Raw genomic sequence first — 27,932 nt, 5'->3', positions numbered from 1 at the left:
TACACCCCTGGACCTAGGAGGCTAGAAGAGGGCGTGGAGCTCCTCGAAGTGGAGTTCATTGTGAGTCACTGTGAGGGTGCTGGAAGCCAAACTGGGTCCTCCAGAAGAGTGCCAGAGCTTACAGCCACTAGGCCACCTCTCCAGCTCTGGGCTTGCTTCGAATGATCTTGTGTGTGTGTGTCTGTGATAGGAGTAGAGGCCCCAAATCTGTTCTTTTCAGGTGGGTAGCCATTTGTCCAGCACCATCTGGGAATCTCAAAATATTCTTTTCTCCCTTGTGTTTTCTGAAACTTGTTCTTTCTTCAATCAATGTTACTAATTCTTTTTTGGTGTACCTGTGTGTAAATATATCGTGTCTGTGTACAAATTTGCATGTGCACATCGGTGAAAGGTTGGCAACAGGTATCTTGGTTAATCTCTCTCTCTCTCTCTCTCTCTCTCTCTCTTTCTCTCTCTCTCGGTTTGTTTTTTTTTTTTTGTTTGTTTTTTGGTTTTTTGAGATAGGGTTTATCTGTGGCTTTGGTGCCTGTCCTGGAACTAGTTCTTGTAGACCAGGCTGGCCTCAAATTCACAGAGATTTGCCTGCCTCTGCCTCCCAAGCGCTGGGATTAAAGACGTGCGCTACCTGCCTGGCTTCCTTGGTTTTTGAGACATGGTCTCTTGTTGAACTTGGAGCTTGCTGATTTGGTTTGAGTTTTGTGACTCCCAGGATCACATGTCAGATATCCTGCATATTACATATTTACATTGGGATTCGTAACAGTAGCAAAATACAGTTAGGATAGCAGCATAATAATTTTATGGCTGAGGGGTCACCGTGACATGAGGAACTGTATTAAAGAGCCTCATCATTAGGAAGGTTGAGAACCACTGCTTTAGAGCGATAAGCCAACCAGTTCTTTGGCTCCCCAGTCTACTCTCTCACCCTTGCTGGGATTAACCAAGGCTTGCTGCTATGCTTGCCTTCCCCCCTCCCCTTTCACATGGGTTCTAGCAGTTTGAATTCAGTTTTTCATACTCATCCAGACAGCTCTTACCAAATGAGCCTGTCACTCAGCATTTTTATCTAGGAGTTGTTGCAAATGATCACAAATCAATCATTTTTGTGTGGTTCCATAATATCCTTTGGAGAAATCTGCCGTAACGCACTTTTTCATTCCCTACACATTGGGTTGTTCACAGGGATTGCTGTCACGGGTCCTGTTGTTATGAGCACACTCCAGCTTGTCTCTTCCCGCTCACGTGTGAGAGTCACTCTCTATGGCATATGCCTAGGAGTGGGATGTATGAACATATTTCCAATGGTGATTACAGTGTTTGTGCTGCTCTGGGCAATGTATGAGAATTACATTTGGGGAAACTCAGTCTTATGGATTCTGTTTGTTTTTTGCAACTGTGGATGGGGGAAGAGTCGTTACTAGAAGGATGTGGTATTAGCTTGTGAAATTTGCATTTTAGGCTTCGGGTATGTTGCTGTTAGTAAGAATTATGTTAAACAAGCAAAAGGCGGGTTGCTGGAGAATCCATTATGTAATTAGTATCTCCTTAAATTTATAGATATTAGCATCTAGCAGAAACAGAGTTTTGGCTGGTTGACGCAGTGGAGGTTTTGGCTAACAGTACGGTAGTCTCCCTTATCTCAAAGTTGTTGCAAATGATCACAAATCAATCATTTTTGTGTGGTTCCATAATATCCTTTGGAGAAATCTGCCGTAACGCACTTTTTCGTTCCCTACACATTGGGTTGTTCACAGGGATTGCCGTCACGGGTTTTGCTTTCTGTAGCTTCTTCACTTGCCTGTAGAACATGACCTGAAAATATATGGAAAATTCTAGAAATAAACAGTTCATATGTTTTAAATTGCTGTTCTTAGAGTGATGAAATCCTACACCCTCTTGTTCTCTTTTTTGGCTATGAATTATCCTTGTGTACAGGGTATCCATGCAGTAGATGCTACTTGCCTGTTAATCACTTAGTGGCTTTCTGGGCGATCAGATTGATATCAAGTTCTTGTAGCCTAGTGTTCAAGTAACCCTTTTAATATTTTTCAGTAATGATCCTAAAGTAGAAGAAATAACAATGCTGGTAATTTGGGTCGGTCGAAGACTCACCGTCAAGCTTCCTTTAAGCGGAAAGGTCGACGAAGTTAGACCACTGTGTTGGGAAGGAGGGGGCAGAAGCAAGAAGTCACAAGACTAAGGCCTGCTAATAATAAAGCCAAATGTTTTTCATAGGCGTGCACCTCTAGAAAGGAACAAATATATAGGATTGGGAACTCACTGCCTTTTCAGGCATCCACTGGGGCTTTAGATAAGGGAAGCTAATAGAGATGAACCTATGTGTTTGTTAAACCAACATCATGGCAGTCCACCGTCGATCCTCTACAGGACCCCAGGCAAGTATAATACGGCACAGAAGACCAGCATCCCCGTCCAGAGGGTTGAGGGTGCATCCCTTCCTTTGTACCCATTTTGTACTTAGTGTTGCCAAGACACGTCCCAGTGATGAGTAGCCCCGCTGTGTCTCATGGTCTCATTCTTTGCTAACACTGGAAGGTGTGGCAGGTGATGGGTTTAATGTAAAGTGCTCAGAACCTGGGAGGAGATAGACGTGCTCCCTGGGGTGGGGGCAAATGGTGGGTTGGATCTAGAGTGCTCAGGACCAGAAAGGAGATGGAGATGCCCTCCTGGGGTGGGGTAAATGGTGGGTTGGGTACAGAGTGCTTAAGATCTGGGAGGAGATGGAGATGCCCCCCCTGGGGTGGGGTAAGTGGTGGCTTGGAAGTGAAGTGCTCAGGACCTGGGAGGAGATGGAGATGCCCCCCCCCCAGGGTGGGGTTAATGGTGGGTTGGATATAGAGTGCTCAGGACCTGGGAGGAGATGGAGATGTCCCCCCGCCCCAGGGTGGGGTTAATGGTGGGTTGGATATAGAGTGCTCAGGACCTGGGAGGCCATGGTGATGCTCCCTGGAGTGGGGTAAATGTAGTGCTGTTGCTGAGAGGGGCCTTGTTGGGAAAGCCCAACAAGCCAAGGCCAGGCCAAGGTCAACAAAGAAGGCAAAGAAAGGCTTCTGGAAGGCGGTGGGGTGAGGCTCCCACCCCCCAGCTCTCTGCCTGTAGTCTTCATTCACTCCCATCTTACTGAGCATTTTCTAATGGTAAGACCTGTGGGGTCAGACTTTCCAACCGCACTCCTCCAGCTTGGGTCAGCACAGCGTCTTTTACAATGCAAGTCAAAAGTTCATTTGTATGACATTTAAAGTCTTCCTGGGCAGGCTCTGGCTGGCCTCAGACTCTGCCTTTCCCGGTATTTGGTGTTTCTGCCAAGTCAAACTAATTACAGTTTCCCCAAATGTACTACACAGTTAACTTTTAATATCTCTTTATTTTATTGTTTGCGTCTCTCAAAAAGCAATCAGAGCTAATGAAATGTCGGCTCTTCCAGTGACACGCTGCTCATGTAATGGCTCCACGGCGTCCTTAATAAATGAGATCCAAAACGTTCTGTCTTCTCGAGCCCAGAAACTCCTCCTGACCCAGTCCGTCTGAGGTTCTAGTGGCTTCTCTGAAGATCACGCTGTACTCTCTTTTTCTGCTGGCAACATTGACTCAAGAGTGATGAAGTTAGACACGCTAAATAGGCAGTTGACATTTCTTTCAGAATGGAAGTGTGGACTTTAAAAACAAAGAACAGCAACAACAAAACTGTTTGCCTGGGAAACGAACTTGAGGAGATGGGGTTTGTTACATGAAGGAAAATGCACTGCAGGCACACATTCTCTTGTCAGTTTTTTAGACTGGGTTTCTCTGTGCATCCCTGGCTCTCCTAGAACTCCCTCTGTAGACCAGGCTGATCTCAAAGTCAGAGATCCACCTGCGTCTGCCTCAGCTATCTGTAATTACTTTGTTTTCCGTAGGTTTTTGTATGCTTAGGTATATATGCATATATGCATATATATATTTATGTATATAGCTATGTATGTTTAGGTATAGAATTTTTATCTAACCTCAGAAGGAAAAATTAGGGAAAGCTTCATAAAATGGCCTCATTCTGAGATATCTTTGTCTATAATAAAATAACAGTACAAAGCCTGAGAAGTGTATCAAGGCTAGAAGTTGATTTGGTTACTGGTTCTGGAAGCTGGAGAGTTCCAGATCATGGTGCTTGAAATCTGCTGGGAACCCCATGAGGATCCTGCTGCTGTGTTATATAACACGGGGAGGTTGCTGCTCAGTGAGACAGGAGTGCGCGGTCCCAGGTCTCTCATCCTGGTCCTATAACCCAATAGCCTCACCTACTCTTGGCAGGGTTTCTCCGTGGAGCTCTGGCTAGTCTCAAACTCACGCTGTAGACCAGGCTGGCCTCGAACTCAGAGATCCGCCTGTTTCTGCCTTCAGAGTGCTTGGACTAAAGGCGAGCGCTGCCATATCCAGCTGATGGTATTTATTCTTTATTGCTCATATGGTGTGTGTGTGTGTGTGTCTGTGTGTGTCTGTGTGTGTCTGTGTGTGCGTAGCCTCCCCAGCTCTGTGAGCTTCCAGATTCCCTCTGCTGTGGACCAGTACTGTATCTGAACACCCCGCCCCCACCATGCTAGAGATGGAGCTGAGAGTTGCAGGTACGTGTGCTTTGCCATTGAACAATGCCCACTGCCCTGTATCTGCGCCCTCCTTAAAGTTTCTTTTTAATCAGTGGTTCTTTCTGTGTTTCTATGACTGTTTTCTGTGTGCAAGAGAGTGTACTTATGTAGAAGCCCTAAGAAACCTTGTTTTAGATTTGTTTGTGTTTATGTGTATGATTTTGCATGAATGTGTGTGTACCTCACCTGTACGCAGTGCCCACAAAGGCCAGAAGGAACTGGAACTGGATTCCTCTAGAACTGGAGTTAAGGGGTAGGGAGTGTTGCAAGCCACTCTGTTGGTGCTGGGAACCAAATCCAGGTCTTTTGAAAGAGCAGCAAGTGCTCTTAACTGCTGAGCCATCTCTCCAGCCACACCCTTAGTTTTGATGCAGGTTCTCTCTTTGGGACCTGAAGCTCGAAGCTTAGGCTAGGCTGGCTTGGCTGGCCAGGATGCCCCTTGGGTCCACTTGCGTCCACTTCCCCAGCCATGGGATTCTAAGCTTATGCCATCATGCTCGGAGCCAGATTCAGGACCCCACCTCGGTTTTCCAACTAATTTCTCGCTTAAGCCATCTCCTCAACCCCGAGCGGTGACACCTTTGCAGTCAACAGGGACACGGTCTTCCTCGGACAGGAGAGCTCTGTCTGAGTACCGTCAGTGTCCCGAGGCAGCAGATGGGAAATTGTCACTTGAGGCTTCTCCCCATTAGCTGATTTGGGTCTCGTGGCTCCCAGATACAGTTATTATTATCATTACTGTTATTACCAGATGAGATGACTAGGCGGTGGATTAAGATCTGCTCATTGCCTTGTCAACCATGTAAGTCCCCCAATGCCTGTTTCACTGAAATTGCTCTACCTGTCATGGGAGAAGACATTTTTATATCTCAGCAGAACAGTCGAAGTCTGCTGAGTAAGTGGTGACCTAAAAATTATGATGTAGGAAAATGGGATTTCACTGTTTTATGCAAAAAGTTCCTGTCACAAGAGAATTACAGTTTTTATTCTTTGGGTAGGTAAGCAGAATTTTTCTTTTTCATAGTCTAAGAAGCCATGTTGCTCAAGGGAAAGAGACAGAAAAAGAAGAAAAACAAAAAACAGCAACCAAGGAAGGTACCACCTTGGGGTTTTTTACTTGGTGAAGTCCTGATGGGGGGGTATGCCCTGGATAGAGAATGGATGCTTCAGGTGCCCTGGCTTGTGCTCAGAGGTTGTCCAGCCTGGGAGAATTTTATGCTGCTTAGGTTTGATTTAACAGCTGTTATTAAGTGAGGTAGCCAAGGAGAGGCCCTGGGCTGGCCTGGGGATGCCCCTCAATCGGTGACTGCCTGCCTGTGAGCATAGAACCAGGCCTTCATCCCCAGCAGTGCATACGCTAGGCTTGGGCTTGTTGTTGGCTCTAGTGTGTCCACCGCCCCTCTTCCTCTCTCCCTCTCTCTGTGTGTGCTTTCCAGTACAGGATTTCTCTGTGTAGCCCTGTCTGTCCTGGAACTCTCTATGTCAACCAGGCTGGCTTTGAACTCACAGAGATCCGCCTGCTTCTGTCTCCCGAGTGCTCAGATTAAAGTCGTGTGCCACCACTGCCCAGCCTAGTTGGTTAAAAGCAACCTGGGGAGGAGAGGGTTTATTCTGCTTTATGGTTTATTGTGCATCTTGAAGGGAAGTCAAGGCAGGAACTTAAGGTAAGAGGAACCTGGAGGCAGGAACTGGGGCAGAGGCCATGGAGGAGAGCTACTTACTCGCCTGTCTGTAATAGCTTGTCCCACCTTCCTTCCTTTGTTTTCTTTTCTCTTTTGCTTTGTTGAGACAGGGTTTCTCTGTGTAGCCCTGACTGTCCTGGGATTCTCTTTGTAGACCAGGCTGTTTTTGAACTCACCGAGATCCGTCCGTCTCTGCTGGGATTATCCTGCTTTCTTATACAACTCAGAACACCTAGGGGTTCCCTTCCACATCCAACATTAATCAGGAAAATGATCCACAGAGAAGCTTGCACAATCCAATTTGGTGGAGACTTTTTCTCAACCGAAATTCCCTTTTCCCAGATAAGCCTGGCTTATGTTGAATTGAAAAACCCAACACCCAAAACTAACCAACGTGTTGATAAAGGCCCGCAAACCTCAGTAGGGGAGGGGAGGTGAAGGCAGAGGAGGATCAGGAGTTCAAGGCCATCCTTGACTATTAATGAGTTGGAGGCCAACTGGGGATACAGGAGACCCTTGTCTTTAAGAAAAAGAAAAAAGAGCCAGGCAGTGGTGGCGCACGCCTTTAATCCCAGCACTTGGGAGGCAGAGGCAGGCGGATCTCTGTGAGTTCGAGACCAGCCTGGTCTACAGAGCTAGTTCCAGGACAGGCTCCAAAGCCACAGAGAAACCCTGTCTTGAAAAAACCAAAAAAAAAAAAAAAAAAACAACAAGGTAGATAATAACAGCCCCATGGTGTGGGCTAGTGCTGGGCTGGAATCATAGGAAGAAAGGACAACCCCCCACTGTGAAAGGATGTGGAAGGCAGGGGACAACAAAAAGATGATAGTGGGGCCGGACGGCTGGGAAAGCAGACATTGATGGGGAAATAGGTTCGTGGGGTGGAAGGGCATCAACACTTCCATCTCACTGGCACAGGACCTAGAATTTTCGGGTTTTTGGGGTGGATGGAGCAGAGGCATGGTACATTTTCTACCCGCATAGCTCTTACTCCACAACCATCATCGCAGACTGCTGTGGCAGACGCGCAGTGCCTCCTGTGCCATAGACTGTGCCGTAGACATGGGCGCCAGCTTTTCCTTCATCCCTGCCAGTGCTTTGTACTTTAAGTCTTAAATATCATATCTGGAAAGCCTCAGGACGAAAGGATGCTGTCCTCTCCCCCGACTGAATTAAACCCTCTACTTGCTTGTTAAAACAAATAAAACCTTTTGTTCTAGAACTTTCCACACCTGTTCAACAGGCAGAGATGGAAAACCCTTCACTTCTAGTTCCATGCTCCTGCCTCTAGGCTCTCTGAGCTTCTAGAGGTGACCAAAATAGCAATGCATTTTCAGTTTAGAGCTAAAGGAAGGGGAACATTTCACGCAGGGGAATGTATTTTCTCAACCATGATTAGTGAGTCCTCTTATGACATGTTTTGTATTACAAATGATTTGAAGACCTTCAGTGGAAGGTTCTCAGGAATGGCTGAGTATCTGCCTGTCGTCAGGACCGAATATAGCCATAAGCAAAAGTGAATATTACAGATTCTCAAGGGAGCATTGAAACTAGCCACTGCAGTTTTCAATTTTACTTTTCCATCTGTCTGTCTGTCTATCTATCTATCTATCTATCTATCTATCTATCTATCTATCTACCTACCTACCTACCTATCTACCTACCTACCTACCTATCTATATCTATCTATCTATCTATCTATCTATCTATCTATCTATCTATCTATCTATCTATCTATCGTGTGTGTCTCTGTGTGCGTGTCTGTGTGGTCAGAGGACAGATACTCCAATTTTCTCTATGTATACTGTGTGTTTTCTCTATGTATACTGTGTGTATGCCTGACACCAGAGGAGGCCAGAAGAGGGCTTTGGATCCCTTGGAACTGGAGTTACAGGCGACTGTGAGCTGCCACATGGGTGCTGGGAATCGAACTCTGTAAGAGCAGCCAGTGCTTTTAACTACTTAAACATTCCTCCACCCATACGCATATCTTTATTTGCCAGCTTTGAGTGTGCCTCATCTTAGAAGCACTTAGTGTCCTGGCACTTTCCAGCATTTTCTCTGATCAGATCGATAGCCCTTTCCTTATACTTCTATCCACAGAAGGGGAAGCAGATGCTTGATGTGGTGCCTAATTCATTTCGGAGCCACCAAAGCCTTCACTAGCCATGAATAATGCACCATCCATGGTGTTAATGGGCACATACTGGATGCCAATTTCTTCTGGGGACTCGGGAGGGTCCTGCTGGCCCAGGGGGGAAGCTGCTACTCAAGGAGACCTCTGTACATTGCTGCCTGCCTTCTTCCTATTCAGACACACCCAGAGAAGGCTTGATCCCTCGTCCCGGGGGTTCCAGGAGAACAGGACAGATTGAGCAAGGCCTGCTAGCTTTCTCACCTCTGTGCCCCTGGTTCCTTCCCCCTTTCTGCCCATGTGCAGGATGATGCCCTTACCCCAATGCCAAGGACTCTGGAAAAGAGGATGGTAACATTTTTTTAAAGACAGGTCTCCCTGTGTAGCCTTGGCTGGCCTGGAATTAAATGTCGACCAGCACCTCAACTCTCAGAAATGCACCTGCCTATGCATACCAAGTGCCAGACGAAAAGTGTGTCACTACCAAATGATGCCAATCCCCTTTTTACTATGGGGTTGGAGAAAAGCCAAGTTGTACTACCCGATGGGCACCCCTGCCCAGACTATGACTATTCTTAAATTGCTTTATATGAAATATATAGAGCCCCACCTTTTGGTGTTAGGTAAATGATCTTAGTTTTGCCATGCCTTGAAACGAAGTGTTCATCCACCTCGTGAATATGGACCAGGTTCTAGGAATACAGTAGTCAGCGAGCAAGCAGGTCCTTCCTCAACGGGTGTAGGGTCTGACTGGGCCAAGGCAAATTAGAAGCCTTCCAGAAATAATAGTGAGAGTCCAATTCTACAAGTAGGTGATACATGAGGCCAACAGGAAATGACCTCAGGTTAAGACTCACAGTGTGAGAGACAGCCAAGGATCTGTGTGAACCCTCAGAACTGAGGCGAGGTGAGCTGGTGTAACTTGCAGGAAGTATGACTCAATCCTGACTGTCACCAGGAAGGCTTCAACCAAGTCATCTGAAAAAAGGATGTGCCAACATCCACTACCAAAGGGAGTGCCAGTGAGAAAGCCAAACACACGTCCCAAGCTTGTCCCAGCAAGAACAGGCTGTGCACTTTGGTATTGTTTAATTGCCAGCGTTGGGGGGATTTGGGAGACAAACCGAGTTTGATTTTTTTTTATTTAGAATTTAAAACATTTTAAGAGTTAAATTTATGAAAAATCTCTCTCTCTCTCTCTCTCTCTCTCTCTCTCTCTCTCTCTCTCTCTCTCTCTCTCTCTCTCTGTGTGTGTGTGTGTGTGTGTAGGCCAAAGGTCTATGCTGTTGTCTTCCTCTATTGTTTTCTACCTTTTATTTTCTTTCTTATTTTTTTTAAGACAGGGTTTCTCTGTGTGTAATCCTGGTTGACCTGGAACTCCCTCTGTAGCTGAGGCTGGCTACAAACTTACAGAGCTCTGCCTCCTGAGATTAAAGGCATGTGACCCACTACTTGGCTGTTTTCTACTTTTTCTTTCTTTTTTAATGATATATTTTTATCTTATGTGTGTGAGTGTTTGCTCATATGTATACGTGTGCACCATGTGCCTTCCTGGTACCTCCAGAGGCTAGGAGAGAACAGTGGCTCTCCTGTAACTTGGGTTACATACAGATAGATTACGAGACACCACGTGGGTGCTAGAAACCGAACCCAGGTCCTCTACAAAGGCACCAAGTGCTGAGCCATCTCTCTATCACTCTGTTATTTTTGTTTGTGTGTTTGTGTGTACTTGCATGAGTTTGCATGTTGGTACCCATGGAGGACTGAGGGTGTTAGGTCCCCTGGAACTGGAGTTGCAGGGAGTTGTGAGCCACCTTGTATGGGTGCTGGGAACTGAACCCAGGTCCTCTGCAAGAGCAGTAGGCACTCTTAATCACTAAGATCTCTCCAGACCCATGAATGCTGCTTTTTAAATGTTTTTTCTTTTAATTTATTGTTTGTTGTTTTGAGACAGGGTTTCTCTGCCTGCCACGTAATTCAACGTAAACCAGACTGGCCTTGAACTTGCTTTGTAGACCAGGCTGACCTTGAACACACAGAGATCTGTTTTCCTTTTCCTCCTGAGGGCTAGGATTAAAGACTGTGCCGCTGCTGCCGCCACCACCACCTGGCTAAATTTTTTTTTTTTGAAACATGGGTGCTGGGAACCTGAGCTAAGGTCCCTTGTAATCACTTTATCTACCTTGCCATGTCTTCACCCTCAGTTTTTAAAAATTTAATTTGATAAAGAATTAAGTAAGGAAGAGCTATGCTTTAATTGTATTCCTGCAGAACTGCTAACTTGCTAACTCGTTTGCTATGTGGTCCAAAGTCCATTGATTCTTCATGGAGGAGCGCTAGCTGCTGAGCGAGTCAGCCGTCTGTGTCATTAGCTCTGGAGCTTTTCGTGGCAGTTAGATTTTAAAGGCCCCCAATGAACCAGGATTGTATTTAATAGAAATATTGTCAGGATGGCATTGAGATTTGAGTTCAGCTTTTACATTATTTAATATAAAATGGATAAGGTCTTTGCTTTGATTTTACTTACAATTATTATTATTATTATTATTATTATTATTATTATTATTATTGATTTTCAAGACAGGATTTCTCCGTAGCTTTTGGTTCCTGTTCTGGAACTAGCTCTTGTAGACCAGGCTATCTTCGAACTCACAGAGATCCACCTGCCTCTGCCTCCCAAGTGCTGGGATTAAAGGCAGGTACCACCAACGCCTAGAAAAAGACACAAAAAAGAACATCCAAGGAGTTTGAGCATCCTCAGATTTGGTATCCTCAGAGATCCTCAGATACCCCCCCCAGAAAAAACTTCTCTTTGTGTCTTTCACATCATGTGTCTCCAACTCATTCATTTCCCCATCTCTTTCCCATCCCTTTATCTCCGCCCTCTGCCCTTGCAAACTCCTCCGCAAAGTAAAATTAAATAAAATTTAAGAGGTTAAAAAAAAAAAGAAAAATCAGTCTCATCATGGAAGCTGTAGTGTGACACAGTGAGTCACGCAGTAGTAAAACCTTTTGTCCATATATCTTTACTTCCAAGTGCAAAGAGTCATTGGTCTGGTTCCAGGCCTCTGGTTTCTGCTGCACTATCGATGCTGGATGCTCCCTGGAACTCCTCTTGGCTATTCTGTTGGTTCCCCGTGTCATGGAGATCCTGCAGGTTTGGGTCTGTGGGACCGGTCCCTTCTTGAGCTTCAGTAACAGATCACAAATGTGTAGATGTTGGGGGTGTTGGCTGTTTGGTCCTGGGTAGTTGCAAAGTCGGTCAGCCCACCACTTTCCCTTTCCTCCCCACCAGGGTGAGCTCTCCAGCCTTGCCCTAACTAGTTAACCCCCTGCAGTGACGGGCAACGGGTGGGGCCAGATCTCCCTCTCACGTCCTCAGGGTCTGATCTCCCACACCTACCGTCAGGGCCAGCTCTCCCGTGTTGCCAAGAGGTGGTGTAAGGGCCACTCCCCCGAGCTACAGCTGAGGAGGGACAGGGATAGTTCTTTTACGCTTACTTACGACCTCAGGGTCAGTTATCCCACCTGCCTCAGGCATTGGTGGGGGCGGGTAGAGAGGAGGGCGTCTCTCCCCTGCAAATGCCTCCATATGACAGCTGAATGACAGACAGCTCTTCCAAGCCCACAATTTAGGGGTTGGCTCACCCACACCTCCACCAACGGGATTGACACTATTGTCCTGCCCAGGAGAGGTGCAGGGCCTCCTTGTATGTTTTCTTTTCTTTTTTTTAAAAAAATGATTTCTTTATTATTATGTATATAGTATTCTGCCTGCAAGCATGCCTTCAGGCCAGAAGAGGACACCAGATCTCATTACAGATGGTTGTGAGCCACCATGTGGTTGCTGGGAATTGAACTCAGGACCTTTAGAAGAGGAGGCAGTGCTCTTAACCACTGAGCCATCTCTCCAGCCCGTATGTTTTCTTATCTGCCTCAATCTCTAAATGGTTATGCTAACAGGTTTTAAGTGTGTGTGCATGTGAGTGTGTGTTTGCACTTATTTGTATGCAGCTGGTGTTCGGGTGGCTGTGGTACCTCCTAACTCTGGTCCTGCTTGCATGAAGATAATGCCCTTGCTGCATTATCTCTTTAGCCTCCACACCGTTTCTTTCTTTGTTGTGTGTGTGCCACAGCGCATGTATGGAGGTCTGAGGCAACTGTCAAGAGTGGATTTTGTCCTCCTGCCTTCTGAGGCAAGAAGTCTCTGCTGTTGGTTTCTGCAGTTTTGCAGGCCCCAGGCCAGTACGAGTTTCCCAGAGGGTCTCTTGTGTCCCTCTCTTATCACGCAGTAGGATCAGAGATAAACCACCACACCTCCCAGTTACAAGGGATTCGGGTTTACCAGCTGAGCCATCTCCCTCACCCCTGGTCCCTGATAACTTTTTCCCCCCTTCCAGACAGGGTTTCTCTGTCCTTAATGTAGTCCTTAATGTCCTAGAACATTCTCTGTAGACCTGACTGGCCTCCAATTCACAAAGATCCTCCTGCCTCGCCTCCTGAGTGCTGGGGTTAAATTCATGTGCCACCTCCGCCTGGTATCCTGACAGACTTTTGTTTTAAAAAAAAATATTTCCCACCTTTGATTGACTGAATCTGTAGATTTGAACCCACAGATAAGGAGCCCCCCCCTCCATTCTCTGCATCTCCAGGCATGACCTTGACCCTGAGGAGGTGAGAGTTGCCTGGAACACTCTTAGGACACCACCCAGCAGGCACGGGGCTTAGGTTTCCTAGAGAAAGGTAAACTGGTTCACTATTCTGTAACCTACAAGATTTACCTGTGTTTGAGAGAGGGCGTGTGCATTCCCAGACCTGTCTTTGCATGTTTACCATTCAGTGGTTTGGACGAGGACGTAGGAAAGGAAGGAAACGGGTTTCTGAGGTTCTTTCCAAAGCAGGGCTGATACCCTGTCCTCCAGCCAAGACTGTGTGGCATAGGCTGCACAAATGGGCAGGTTCTGTGCACTCTGAGGCACTCTGGTCTCCCTTTGGGTTTGAACACTACAGTCCTTTTTAATTTTTTGAGACAGGGTTTCTCTTTGTAGTCTTGACTATCCTGGAACTCGATTCTGTAGACCAGACTCGAACTCACAGAGATCTGCCTGTCTCTGCCTGCCGAGTGCTGGGATTAAGTCTGACCGGGTGTGTTGATGCATGCCTGTAGCCTCAGCATTTGGGAAGTGGACATCAGAGAGCCTAGAACTTAAGGCTACCCTGGTCTATAGTGTATTGAGTGTGAGGATAGCCTGGGCTACTTGGAACTCTAGCACAAAACAGACTTGCTTAATTTGTATACAAGCAGCTCATATTTCTTCCTAAATGCTGGTAAGAGTAGTGGTGTTTTGGTTGAGGTGAATTCATTGATGATAACTGAGTTCCCCTGTCCTCCACTCCGGAGGCTCAGCGTGTATGTGGAGGTCAGAGGGTAACTTGCGTGAGTCATTTCTCTCCTACCATGTGGGTTTGGGGCATCAGGCTTGGCAGCAAGTCTCGACCTCCTGAGCATTTACTTGGCTCTCTCTTGTAGAGAAAATGTTTCTGAGGTGGGCCCCACGTAACAAGTCTTTCTCTGTCTGGCCAGCTCCCAAATAATGACACAGAGACTTCTGACTAATTATGAAAGCTCCGCCTATCGCTTAGGCTTGTTTCTAACTAGATTTTTAACTTAAATTGACCCATTTATATCAATTTACATTCTACCACATGACTTATGGCTGCTCTCTCTCCTCCTTCACACCCTGCTTGTTCTGTCTCTCCTAGCAACTCCGCCTTTTGCCTTTCTTTTTCTCATAGACCTCTCTGTCCCCAGAACTCCCGCCTAACCTCTTCCTGCCTCGCTGTTAGTCATTCAGCTCTTTATTAAGCCAATCAGAAAGCGTCTTAACAAAGACCTGTCTTCACAGTGTAAACAAATATTCCCCAACAGTCTCCCGCATCTCAGGGTGACGCTCAGACTCACTGCAGCTGAGGATAACTTTGCGCCTCTGTTTTTCCTGCTCCCACCTCCCTCCTGCTGCTGTTGTTTGCCACCTGTGGTTTGTGAGGTGCTGGGGCTGGAATCCAGGGCACTGTGCATGCTAGGCAAGCACTCCACCGACTGGCCTGTTCTTACTATATACCACCTACACCACAGCTCAAATTCTTACACAGTTTGAGATTTCTTTTCACATGTTGTGAGTTCCAAGCACTACACAGCCACTCCCATCTCCTTTGTAGCAAACCCAAGCTCATGGTGTCTGAATCCTTCAAGGTACGGGGATGTTACCGTGACTTGCCTCCAGCTTAGGCTAGCTGAGGTTAGTTCTCAAGGTCCAGCTTTTCGAGGCCGGCTGCTTTATTCCTCTGCTGTGCTACACGCTCTGCTTAGTATTACTCCTCACGCAGGGTGTGAACTGTCGGCCATCTTCCCAGTCAGTCATCCTTCCTTCCACGTGAACACACGCTGCACCTCAAGCTTGGCTGTGAACTGATTATTCTCACTGGGGCCATGTTAACACAAAACCCATCACCCCCACAGCTAAAAATAAATCATATTTAACACTTGGCAGCAAAATTCCAGGCGAATTTATAATCTGATTTGATTGAGGCTTTGTGGAAAATGTTAATGGTGAAATCAAAGGCTTGTCTGGAAGATGGGAGATTGATTCCTTCCTGCGCCCGTGAGCAGGGTGGATGGAACGCTTCATGCCTCTTCAGAGTCAGAGAGTCTGGTGCAGGTGCTTGTGGAGGCTTTGAATGTTTCCCCTCACTTGTGGCACAGAGTCTCCCAGACTCCACATTCTTGTCAGAGCGTGTCTCTGTGTGTCAGAGGATCCAGAGATTCGCAGTGCAGCTAGCAGAGCGAGTATTCACCACCTCAGAGGACTGGGATGGCTCACAGCTGACTTTTAAAAGTATTTCCTTTGTCATTTTTCTGTGCTTGACAAATATTCACTAATCGGTATCATTATATTAAAAAAAAGGTACAAAGGTTGATTTTTAGTTGTTTGGTGTTTTGTGACATTATCTCGTGCTGCCCAAGTTTCTTTGATAGTCAAGGACGACTTTGAACTCCGGCTGTTATAGAAATACCTGGTTTATTTGGTTGCGAGGAGTCTAATGGAGGACTTTGTGCATGTGCTTTACCAACTTAGCTCTAGCCTTAACCCTCAACAGGTTTATTTTGGTTCTTTTAAATTTACATTCATTCAGTGTATGTGTGTGTGTTTGTGCCCGCCCTTGCCCGTGCTCACTCTCTCTCTCACTCACACACATGTACCAGTTCTAATATGTGAAGACCAGAGGACAGTTTTCCCTAGTCAGTTATTGCCCAGCCTGGGGCTCCCAGGGATCGAACTCAGGTCGTCCGGCTTGGCAGCGAGTGCCTTTACCCTCTGAGCCTCCTTTTATCCACCTGAAGAAGAGCTGCCTTTCAGAGACACAACAATAGTGTTTTGAAAAGGCTTAAGAATCCAAGGAAGTTTATCAGGGGTGATTTTTTTTTTCTTTCTGGATCATTAACTCTGTCTGGTGCTCTGTGAAGCAAGATTTACTGTTTAAAGTAGGAATTATGTATTCCTACTTTATGCTAAACTGTCCCCTTAATGACTTTTTTGTTTGGTTGATTTTTGTGGGGTTTTGTTTTGTGTTTTTGAGACCCGGTCTCCTGTGGCCCAGGATGAACTTGAACCCTCTGTGTAATGAAGGCTGGCCTTCTTCTCCTGAGTCTCCCTCCAGAACCAGGTGCTTCACAGGCGTGCCCTCCACATCGGGCTCCACAGAGATTTCTGTCAGCGCTCTGTGCGGTCTTAGCTCAAGCTCTCCTCTCTATGTTGTCCCCCTCCCCCTTATTACCCCAGCTGCCTCTGCAGACCTTTATTCAAACAGGGTTCTACCTTGCCTGGTGGTGGCTTGACTTCAGAGAATAGTCCCTAGTCGTCCAGTAAGTTTGCAGCAGCGAGTCTGCAGCTGCTTTTGGCTGGAGATTCTAATGAAGACTTTGGTGGCAAGCGGGCAAGCGGCAGGGCAAAGGGCGAGGATAAGGGAAGGGTACTCTTCAAATAGACCTCGCGTGCTGTTGTTTAGTCACAGGGTCATTTGTAAAACACGAGTGTCCCACTGGGGTATGCAGCATGCTAAGCAAGCCGGCTGCTTCTGAGCCGCATCCCAACCCTCCACACAGATGCCTCTCTGTCCCCTTAGCTGATACACACTGATCGCTCAGCACAGCCTCCCGTAGAATCACATGCATTCCGATGCATTCCCCACATCTGTATCTGCCAGGAAGGTGTCATCGCCCCTCCAAACCCATCTTCCTTTGGCTTCAAATTTGGACTTCCTTGACAATTGTTGTGTGTTTTTATCAAGTGTCTCTATTTAGGGCTCTTGCCCTCGGCTCCCTGGCACGGATGGTTTCTAGCACGCTTCACCACACCCACCCAGGCTGATTAGTTCTCCCGGAACACAGCTATCTGATGCACTCAGGAAGCCAGCAGGGTGTTGCTGAAAAGGAAGGTCTCTAGTGTGTTTTCTAGAGTACAAGCCGCTGTTTTTGTGAGCTTGCAATGTTCTAGAAACTTCATTACAGACATTAAGAACATTATTTCCTGTGATCCTAAAGAACAAAACAACCCCCTCATCTTTGTTTCTTTGTTTAAAAAATAGCATTTGTTGCTGTGTTGATGAGTGTTTGAGCAGGATCTCATGTAGCCCAGGCTGACCTTTCAACTCGATACGGAGCTAGTCTATCTCTTTATCCTCCTGTCTCTACTTATTTAGTGTTGGAATTATAGGTATGCACCTCCACTCCTGGCTCTACCAGCATATTAAAATAATGCATGAGCCAGGCAGTGGTGGCGCACGCCTTTAATGCCAGCATTCAGGAAGCAGAGGCAGGAGGATCTCTGAATTCAAAACTATGTTTCATCATACCCTAATTTGATTCTTGACTTCTTTCTCTGTGTCCTCTTTCTTTATTCCCCCTTATCTCCCCCCCCTCTTTGACATAGGGTTCTATGGAGGCCAGGCTGACTTTGAACTTTCTGTGTAGCCAAGGCTGGTCCTCCCTTTTTCGCCTCCCAAGTGCCGGGACCGCAGGTGTGTACAGCATGTTCTTCTGTGTTCTGATTTCTCTATAGGCCCTTGTAAATGTCTGCGGTCTCTATAATACTGCTTTTAGGTGTGTGTGCTTTGCGAGATTCATTAAGTTGCCTTTTTTTTTCTCTGTGTAACATTCCTGTTACTAGCTCTTTGTAGGCCAGGCTGGCCTCAAACTCACAAAGATCCCCCTGCCTCTGCCCCTCAAGTGCTGGGATTAAAGGCATGAACCACCTCCGCCCAACCCTCAGTTGCTATTTTTGAGCGTGGCTGCTTTGTGCCACGAATGTGTCTAGATACACACACAGTAATGGGCTTATGCTCACTCCTTGCCTGGAGTGTGGGGGGGGGGAGGGGTGTGCGCGCACCTGCGGGCACGGTGAGGCCGGAGGACATCAGGTATCTTCTCTTTACACCTTATTCTGTGTCAGTGTCTCTCATCAAATCGACAGCTCACTGCTTCAGCTAGGCAGGTGTCTAGCAAGTCTCTAGGATCTGTCCCCTCCCGTCCCATCCTCCAGTTCTGGGGCTACAGTGACAGGTTACCATGCTCTGCTTTTACATAGGTGCTGGGGATTTGAACTCAGATCCTTTGAAAATGCTCTCACCCACTGAGTCTTCTACCCAGCCTTCTATCCCTGCTGTTTTTTAAGTCAGGGTCTTGCTGGATGGTCCTGGGTGTCCTTGAACCTGAGCACAGCACTGCTCGCTGCTTCTGCTTGATTTGCAAGTGTGCGACACCTTTCCTGACTTTGTGTTTGTGTTTTTGAAACAGGATCTCACTCTTTAACCCAGGCTGGCCTTCAATTTGTTGTTCTCCTGTCTCAACTGGAATTATAGGCTGGACCTTACCACTTCCTGCTTTTCAACACTCCTTTTAAAATGTCCTTTAGGTCCATTTAGAAGACCAGGTGACCGCGAAGCTTCGTCCCTGGCCAACAAGACAGAGTAGTCCTCCTGCGGACTTAGCTGCTGCTTTTCTTGCCCAGTACTCAAGGGGGATCGGGGAGACTCTGGCCACAGGAATGCAATTGTACTGCAGTCCTGGCAGTGGCCCGCCCTCTGTGGATAGATTTCTCCCTGCCTCGCTCTGTGAAAGCATGCGGGATTGTGATCAAACACTCTGTTCTAGTTAAACTGATGAACTGCGCTGCAAAATTCAGGTGCAGTGGTAGTGCCCTGTTAGGCATCTGTCTCTCAGGAAGCCTGGCCTTTTGTCTTGGTCACCTGAGGTCCTGGTTGAGCCTAGATGTGCAAGACGTACTGATTGTGTTTTTGTTTTTGTTTTTTAATTGAAGTCAAGGCCAGAGGACAGTGTACCCTGTGTCCAGCTTGTTAGGGTCTGACTTGGGGCTTTCCTACTTGACAGTGGTACAGTCCTTGGGATTTGGTGTTTTCTTGGCTAGAGCTGTGTGGTCAGCTACGCCATTGCATAGCCAGCACCCAGTTAGTCTTGGGACCAAGTGCCTGTTTGTCATCAGTACACAGCACTCTGTTAAGCTGAGGGGGCCCTGAGTTTGTTTATACTGTGTGATGAAAACACATCTAATATGCCTAGCAAATTTATTAGGTCTGTTTTCTGATTGGTGTCAATTTGCTGTTTTTTAAAATATTTCATCTTGTATGGTTTTATTGGTAAGGAATCTTGCATATTTCCTTTTTGTTCCAAGATGATGGTTATGATTTATCCAACTATGTGTAAACATTCTTTGCCACACTTACCTTGCATTCCCTGTGTAGCCCAAGTGACCTTGATCTTCTCTGATCTTTCTATCTATTACCTGAATGCTGGGATGACTGACAGATGCCAACAGGCCAGGTATAGTTGATGCTGGAGCTTGTTGCAGAGTAGGCAAGCAAGAATCAAACAAGTCACATCCCCAGCCTTGCCGTTTATTCATTTGTTTATTTTATTCATTTATTTATACATACATACATCTTAAAAAAAGATTTTAATTATGTATACAATGCTCCACCTGCATGTACCAGATCTCAGTACAGATGGTTGTGAGCCACCATGTGGTTGCTGGGAACTGAACTCAGGACCTCTGGAAGAGCAGCTGTGCTCTTAAACTCTAAGCCATTTCTCCAGCCTCCAGCCCTGTTATTTTATTTTGATATAGGGTCTTCTTCTGTAACCTAGGGTAGACTTTAACTTTGGTAATCCTTCTGCCTCAGCCTGTAATGTATCTTTTTTCTCTCCTGTGAGCCAGCCCCCAAATAATGACACAGAGACTTCTTATTAATTATGAAAGCTCCGACTATAGCTTAGGCTTCTCACTAGCTCTTATAACTTAAATTAACCTGCTTTTATATCATCTGTGTTTTACCATGCGACTTTTTACCTTTCTTTCATTCTGTATGTCCGACTCCCTCCCTGTCTCATTGGTGTTCCCTCTGCACCTCGATCATCTCCTCCTACTTCCTGTCTCTGCCCAGAAGTCCCACCTATACCTCCTTCCTAGTTATTGACTGTTTGGCTTTTTATTACACCAATTACGGCAATGCACCTTCACACAGTGTACAAATATCCCACAACACTAGCCTTCTAGCTGTTTGGGCTGGCCTTGAACCCAGGATGCTCCTGTCTCAAACCCTATGGCTAGAGGGCACTGGACCCCCTCGAACTGGAGTTACAGGTGGTTGTTTCCCACCGTGTGCGTGGTGGGAACTGAACCAGTTCTTAACTGCCGAGCCAGGTCTTCAGGTCCTACGTTCAAATTTTAAATGAATACATAAAAGATATCAGTTTCTGTCATAGCTCTTTTCCTGTGTAATTGATGAGCCTCCTATTGTTGACTATTCTTTTTTTTTTTTGTAACTCAAGCACAATCGAGGATAGGATTGGAAGCAGCTGTGTTTGCTATGGGTATGCCCGTTCCGTGGCCACATGTGCAGAAACAAAAGTCTGGAAACCAAAGGATGACTTGTCATCCCTGGCTACTAGTGACCGCCACAGCCTTGGCTCCTGGGAAATTCTTTCTCTTACATCTGTCGTGGGTCTCAGAGGCTATTTTCTGAGCAGATGTTTGAAAGACTGATAATTTATGGAAGCCAATTTCTCATAGAAATGAATATGTTCGCTGGGCGGTGGTGGCGCACGCCTTTAATCCCAGCACTCGGGAGGCAGAGGCAGGCGGATCTCTGTGAGTTCAAGACCAGCCTGGTCCACAGAGCTAGTTCCAGGACAGGCTCCAAAGCCACAGAGAAAAAAAAACAACTTTTTTTTGGTCTTGAAAAAACCAAAAAAAAAAAAGAATATGTTCTCCCATTTGGACAGAGGACATGAAAAAAAAAAAAAAAAAAACAACTTTTTTTTGGTCTTGAAAAAACCAAAAAAAAAAAAGAATATGTTCTCCCATTTGGACAGAGGACATGCCACATTACTCCCTCGCAGGTCATTCATTCATTCATAGGCACATGAAAAGCTATATGTGTATGAAATACACTATGTGGTATTTTTGATATACATACATATGCTGTGATTGCTTTATATGTTAATTTTTAAGGCAAGCTCTTACTAGTTCAGCCTGTTGTGCAAACTCTCAGTCTCCTGCCTCAGCCTTTAGACTGCTGGGACTCCAAGTATGTGTCCGGTCCTTTGACTGTTTATCAGCTGGCTGACAGACTGATTGGCTGATGTGTGTGTGTGTGTGTGTGTGTGTGTGTGTGTGTGTGTGTGTGTGTGTGCGCGCGCGCGCGTGCGCGCGCCAGCATGTAGCATGGGTATAAAGGTCAGAGAACAGCCTCAAGTGTTGATCCCAGGATCTCTTGCTTGGGTGTAAGCCACCCAGTGAGGAGTAAAGAAATAGATAATGGCAAAAATGAAATGAATACCCAGTAAAGGAAGAAACAAAGCCAGGCATGGCATGTACACTCGTGATCCTGGCATCCAGGGGCCTAAGGCAGGGGGATCATGAGTTCAAGAGCAGCCAGGGTTTCACAGCCAGACCTTGTCTGTAAGGGCTAGGGGAAGACTCAGTGGGTAAAGTACTTACATATCTGCTTTCAGCCTGCGTTAGGGTTCCAGCACCTATGGAAAGGCTGAAGTGTGTGTGTGTGTGTGTGTGTGTGTGTGTGTGTGTGTGTGTGTGTGTTGGAGGAGGGGAGTATGTGCTTGTGATTACAGGTGCCCAGGGAAGCCAGAAGAGGACATCAGATTCCCTGGATCTGGAGTTAGGCGTGGATGCTGGGAACCAAATTCAGCACCTGCAAGAGCAGTATGTGCAGCTGAGGTATTGAGTTTGTACATAACTCTCTGATGCAAGTGGGAGAAAATAGAAAATCTTTCTGAAATAAGCTATGTCTGTTGGTTTCATTCAGGTGCCCACAGGCTGCCTACATCTTTAAGGGGAACCCAAAGGAGGTTTTTACCCCTATGTGCCATAAACCTCAAGAACCAAGATAAACAATATTGAGGCTTCCTGGGTCGCATCTGGGGCTAGGTCCTCTGCCTGCTCTGTGAACACGCCTGCTTCCGTTAGGCTGCGAAGTAACCGATTTCCTGTTTAGTCACGGCTCCTTTCCTGGGCTTGGCTAGGGCCACGGTTAACCATTGGTGCACTTCCCCCACTCAGAGAAGCGTGGCTCCCTGGAAGAGCCTGGATGCCAGGGCCCATAGGATTTTACTCACTAAGGCCTCCCAGTCTCTGGAATGCATTTCCCACACCTGATGATCAATCATTACAACGCCCTATTTTCCTGTCATTCACACCGGGCACAGTGGAGATGGGGTTGGCTTCATATCCCGGGAGACTGAAGTTACCACAGAGCGGAACTCCTGGGCGAGGGAGATGGGGAACCAGTGGATATTAGACCCCCCAACCTGGAAGGCAGCTCCTTTGTTCAGTTGCGCCAGGCGGATGGAAGTGGCGATCTTGCCCGCCTCTGTTCTAATCCGATCATAGCTGCTGAGACCGGAAAGCGGAGCATTCGCTTCAATTATTCTTCTTCCCTGTCCTGAGACTGCAAAATGAGATGAGGGGAAAATGACAGAAGTGTGCCACTGAAATAACTTGTCAGACTTTGGGAGTCTTAGTCATCGCTAATGGCTGGGGCTTTTGAATATTCATCAGTGCACCCTGCTGTTTGGAGGGTGCTGCTGTGTGTGCAGAGGGACCTGCAACAGGCGCGCGCGTGCGTGCGTGCGTGCGTGTGTGTGTGTGTGTGTGTGAGAGAGAGAGAGAGAGAGAGAGAGAGAGACAGAGAGAGAGAGAGAGAGACAGAGAGAGAGTTCTGCCTTTCCACTTAATTAGTAAACAAGAGCTTATTGACGGGGAACAGAACACTACTAAAAAACAGGAGAAGGGCTTTTTGTCCCTAGAGTCTTTTGTGACTGTTGGGTAGGAAAGGATTCTGCTTCTGCCCATGCGGGCTGGAACTTCCCTCTGCGCCCTTCCTACCCTGTCTCGGTTCAGCCCTAGCTGTGTTCCTGGCATCCCCTGGGTCAAGGTCCTCTGACCTCTCTCACTCGCGCTTTCGACTCTCCTTCCTCATTTATTGGTTCATCCGTTGCCCGGCCACGGCAGGTGATACCGGGGTGTGAGGCAAAGAAAAACTGCCGACTCTTCTCTAGATGGGTACTTGTCAGAATTGCTCCTGTATCATGAAACAAATGGGAAAGAAAACTAATAGAACTCCATTATAAAAAAGGAAGGATTCTCTTGGTGCTTGGGCGTGCAAGGCAAGTGCTGTACCCCAGCCTCCATGTCCTTGGCAGCCCCCAGAAACCCACTGGCAGGACTAGGGAAACGCTGAGGGGCGCTCCAAGTCATAGATGGATCGATATGTGACAGTTTGCTTGGACAAGTAGCAACCGCGCGTCATCGCAAGGTGGATTCTCTTCGTGGCCGATTTGTTGTTTATTTTGTTACTTACAGTTTTGAATGCGTGTACACAGGCTTGACACATGTGTATGAGTGTGGATACAGAGGCCACTTCCGGTTTCATTCTCAGGAACACCATCCATCTTCTTTAAGACAGGATCCCTCACGGGCCCGGAGCTCACCAGTTCGTCTAGGCTGACTGCAAGCGGAGATACCCACTAGTCCCCATCTCCTCAGTGCTGGAATGAGAAGCAAGCACCGCCCCACTTGGCACTTTCACTTGCATTCCAGGGCCTGAATTCAGGCCCTGATGCTGGCAGAGCCAGTGCTTTTCTGACTGAGCCGTCTTCCCGGCCCATATTTTTTCCCCATTTATTTTAATATTTAAAAAATATCGCATTGCCGGGTGGTCGTGGTGTACACCTTTAATCCCAGTACTCGAGAGGCAGAGGCAGGCAGATCTCTGAGTTCCAGGACAGCTAAGACGACGTAGAGAAACCCTGTCTTCAAAAACTTCTGCCTCCTCCCCCCAAAATATAAAAGGGAAAATGTATTAAAGTTATAGTTCTCTGCATATTTGACCCCCTTAAATTTTGAACCCAAGGTTGGCTGCTCCCTTTCTTACCCTAATCCTGGCTCCTGTCTGTTACAAACAGACACGCCAGGCTCTCTACCGGGCCACATTGTTGGAAGATCCACACTGATCGTGACTCTTACTGGCTCCTGATTGCAGAACTAAAATCTGCCTCCTCTGGCTCAGTATTCAAACTCCCAGGGCCACCTACCTGTGTGGCCCTGTCTTCCTTTCTGCCTTCGCTAGCCACCTTCTGGCCGTCATCTATACTTGGGAGGTCCATGGTCTCGCTCCTGCCTGAATTGTACCCTTGTCCCCAAAATAGCCCTGCCTGGCGCTCGAATTCCACTTACCTGCCCCTGACTGGGCTTTTCCAGGCAGGTTTAATTGCGATGCTTTCCTAAAGGGAGCCGTGTGTTTCCACTCTTGCTGTATCCTGGTCAGTGCGTTCACATTTGGACGGTGTTTTACTTGTTTACCCATGTCCTCAGATCCAATGCTGGCTTCCTGAGGAGACTGGCCAGGGCTTTTCATGTCACATAAATAAATGAATACAGTCGGATCCGTGGGGGTAAAAGGCAGTTAGCAATTATAAATGCCCTGAAATAGATGATAGCTTGGCATAGGGGACCCTGTCTTGAGTTCAAATCTTGATTGTAAGGCACTTTAGTGACACTGGGATCATTTTCAGATTTCTTTGGTGTATGTATGTGTTTCTCTGTGTGTGCTTGTGTGTGGGCGCATGTGGATGCATGCCGAGCCCAGAGGTTGGAGTCATGCTTCTTCCTCAATCACTTCTGCATTCCAAAATCAATCAATCCATCTATCTAACATCTCTCTGTCTATTTTTTGGGACAGAGTTTCTCTATAGCTTTGGAGCCTCTCCTGGAACTCATTCTGTAGAGCAGGCCGGCCTCGAACTCACAGAGATCTGCCTGCCTCTGCAGACCTCCAGAGTGCTGGGATTAAAGGCATGTGTTAAGATTTACTGGTTGTTGTGTGCCACCTATGTGGGTGTTGGGAACTGATCCCAGGTCCCCTGGAATAGCAGCCAATTCTCTTAACTGAGGAGCCCTATCTTCGGCCCCTCTACCTTACTTTTTGAGACGGGGTTTCTCACTAACCCTCAAGTGAAATGGTTTTGCTGGACTGACCTATATGGGACCTTACTGATTCAGCCTGCCCAGCCCAAGAATTAGAGGGGCACACCTTTGTACCTTGCTGGGGAGCAATCTTGAGCGGAAAGTACTTTCTTAACTAAATGGTCTCTCCAGCTTCTAGATGATGATAACCGTGTTAATATGCAAATATAAACAAAACGAGCATAAAACAATGCGATGACCTACATTATATTTATCATCCTATCAAACCCACCAACTCCCAGTCAGTTTGGGTGATTGCCCCTTATGTCTGTTCCCTTTCTGGTTCCTTTTTTTTTTCTTTTTTCCTTCCTCTTTTCTACAAAAGATGAGCATTTCAGTTGACTTCAAATTCCCCATGAACTCCAAGTAGAGATCACAAGGAACTTGGATCATGCATGGGCAAGCCCTCTGAAGCAAGACATTCAGGGGAATACGGGTTTTGGCAGAGGAAGTTTGGACTGGGACGTTGTTGCAGGGCACGTGGTCAGCAGGTTGTTTCACGGGAAGGGGTGGGGAGAGGGAATGAAACGGAAACCGAGGCCTGGGACCCAAGCTGCTTCTTAGGCGAGGAGAAGCCGGGAAATCCTCTTTGAAGGACTGCCTTAAGCCGTGTCCTCCGGCAGCACCAAGCACCTTGCTTGTTAACTGTGACAAGGGTGGTTGTGTTTTGTTTTGTTTTTAAAGGAGCAGGTTCCCTTGGGTTCTTGTACCACACCGAGGCTTTATAAAGTGTGTGGGGGTGGGGTGGGGGGTGGGAACGCTCCGGTTTTCCACGCTCAGCCCTGCCTAGGTGACCTGGCAACGAACTGTTCCCTTTATCCCACTGGATTTAATCCTTCTTATGAATAACAGAGAGGAGCTTTGTTGCCCGCTAGAGTGGATTTCTGCTACTGGGAGAATTAGCGGCCGTTTCGTTCGAAGGTGCCTTCTGATGCAAGGAGCTTTTGAAACTGCATAAATAGGGGCCATTGTTTAGGCATTCCGCGCAGAAGGCTTAGGTTGCTAGCAGAGTTCCAGGCTGACTCCAGGTAGCTCTGGATCGCTGGTTTGTTTTTCTTCTCTCTCCTCCCTGAGGCCACAGGTGGTCCCCTTTCTTTCTTTCGCTTTGGTTCCTGCCTCTTCAGCATTTTCCCAGTCAAATACAGCTCACCCCTTTCCGGAGCCTTTTCTGCCTAGAGAAGAGGAAAAAAATTCCTCTGTCCAAACGAATTAGATTGCATGGGTGGACCACAGAAATCAAGCTGGGAGGGAGTTCGGCAAGGAGATAATTATGCTTAAGGGTTTTTTTGTGTGGTTTTTTTTTTTTTGTGTTGGTTTTTTCCTTTTTAATTCGAGGAGCCAGTTATTAAGGATTAAACTCAACACCTTGCCCAGTGTCCTACCTTCGAATCGTATCCCCAGATTTTGGCAGCGCTGGGGCTCAAACTCAGGGCCTTGTATGTGTTAAGCAAGCGGTACTACTGAGCCGTACCGCCCAGGTCTTTATTTATCACATTGAGCCAGTGTCTCACAATGTAGTCCAGGCTAGCCTTGAATTTGTGTTCTCCTGCCTCAGCCTCCCAAGTTACTAGAATTACAGGCATTCATCATTATGTCTGGCTAATTATTTTATCACATAAAATTTTACATTATGAGACCCTGTCTCGGGAAAAAAAATTATTGTGTGTGTGTGTGTGTGTGTGTGTGTACGCGCGCGTGCATCTGTCAAAGTAATCAGAGGACGAGGAGTGACTTCTCTTCGTCTGCCTCCCAGGAATCAAACTCAGATTGTCAGGCTTGGCAGCAGGTGCCTTTTAAATTTTTTAATTAAAGCTGAGAGAGGTGGAAGAACAGTGTGGAGTTCAAGAATATTTTAGAGCAGGGAAAGTAGTTTCATATTTAAAAAAGAAAAAAGAAAAGATGCTCCCTGGGACTCGTGCTATTCTGGGTCCATCTTCACTCGGCACACACGTCCACTGGGTCTCTGTTAATGTCTCCGTGGCACTCACTCACTCTCCTTCATGGACCTGTGTTTCATGATCCCATATGTCTGGTCTATACTCTGAGCTGTTATGTACTGGTGAATAGTCTTTTGTTGCCTCTCAAAGTCAAAGGTACCACTAGATTGTACCTGAGTCACCAGCTTCAAGTCCCACATTGCAGGTGGTCTGATGTGTTGTCCCGTCAGCTCTGGTTGTAGTTAGATGTCGCTCACTTACAGAAGCTAAAGACCTGGCTGCTAACCACTAACATCGCAATTGGAGACCACCTAGCTATCATCATCCACGCGAAGAAGGTGACCACCAGGCCATTTGTGTCTGCCTGGGTTAAATGCCAGGTTGGCCCTCCAGGTGACCTTAAATGCATTGCAATCTTATTGTAATGATAAAGAGCATGCCCAACCAGTAGTACTGGAACATAGCTTACCATGCCCTAATTAGAGAGGAAAAAAGGCTGCTTGATCCCTGGAACTCACATAATGGTCGGAAACAATCTGCAAAGTTCTCCTCTGACCTCCACACATGCTCCGAGACACACACCCACTCACCCACACACCACATACATGCACACGCACACATACATACCCACTCACCCACCAGACGCACACATACACACCCACTCACCCGCCACATGCACACATACACACGCACCCACTCACCCACCACACGCACACATACACACACACACCCACCCACCACACTCACGCACACACATACACACCACACACACGTGTGAGTACACACATGCACCTACCCACCACACGCATACACATGTGTGCGCGCGCGCACACACACACACACACACCGTGCACTCACATACATGCCTAATAATTAGAGTCACCCAGACACTTGCTTCTGATGATGCTGACACACACACC

The 27,932-nt window shown here is 46.9% G+C and overlaps 1 protein-coding gene across 2 annotated transcripts in view; it reads left to right on the top strand.

Moving 5' to 3' along the window:
* The window catches only part of Pitpnc1 (phosphatidylinositol transfer protein cytoplasmic 1), a 265,425-nt gene that overhangs the window by 33,378 nt on the left and 204,115 nt on the right, over window positions 1–27,932 (top strand). The gene's annotated exons all lie outside the window — the stretch shown is intronic.

This window comes from Microtus ochrogaster, chromosome 7 (assembly GCF_000317375.1).
Source record: "Microtus ochrogaster isolate Prairie Vole_2 chromosome 7, MicOch1.0, whole genome shotgun sequence".
In the NCBI taxonomy this organism is placed as follows: Eukaryota; Metazoa; Chordata; class Mammalia; order Rodentia; family Cricetidae; genus Microtus; species Microtus ochrogaster.
Note: the sequence above shows the minus strand (reverse complement) of the source record. Positions and strands in the feature narration are given on the sequence as shown.